Below are 273 nucleotides of genomic sequence, written 5' to 3'. Positions count from 1 at the left end.
CGGCGGCAGCAGCAGCAGCCTCTTCCATCTCTCTCTTCGCATTGGCAACAGCCTCTTCTGCTATCCTTGCATCAGAAGCCGCCCTCTCCGCCTTTGCATCGGCTTCAGCTTTGGCTTTGGCAGCGTCAGCGGCTGCTTTCGCTTCGACTTCCTTCTTCACCTCTTCTCGTGCTCTCGCTGCTGCTTCTTCCGCAATTCTCGCATCCGAAGCCGCTCTTTCGAGCTTTGCAGCTGCATCGTCATTGGCCTTCTGTAAAGCCGCCTCTCGCGCCG

This window comes from Endocarpon pusillum, assembly GCF_000464535.1.
Source record: "Endocarpon pusillum Z07020 unplaced genomic scaffold scaffold826, whole genome shotgun sequence".
Taxonomy (NCBI): domain Eukaryota; kingdom Fungi; phylum Ascomycota; class Eurotiomycetes; order Verrucariales; family Verrucariaceae; genus Endocarpon; species Endocarpon pusillum.
Note: the sequence above shows the minus strand (reverse complement) of the source record.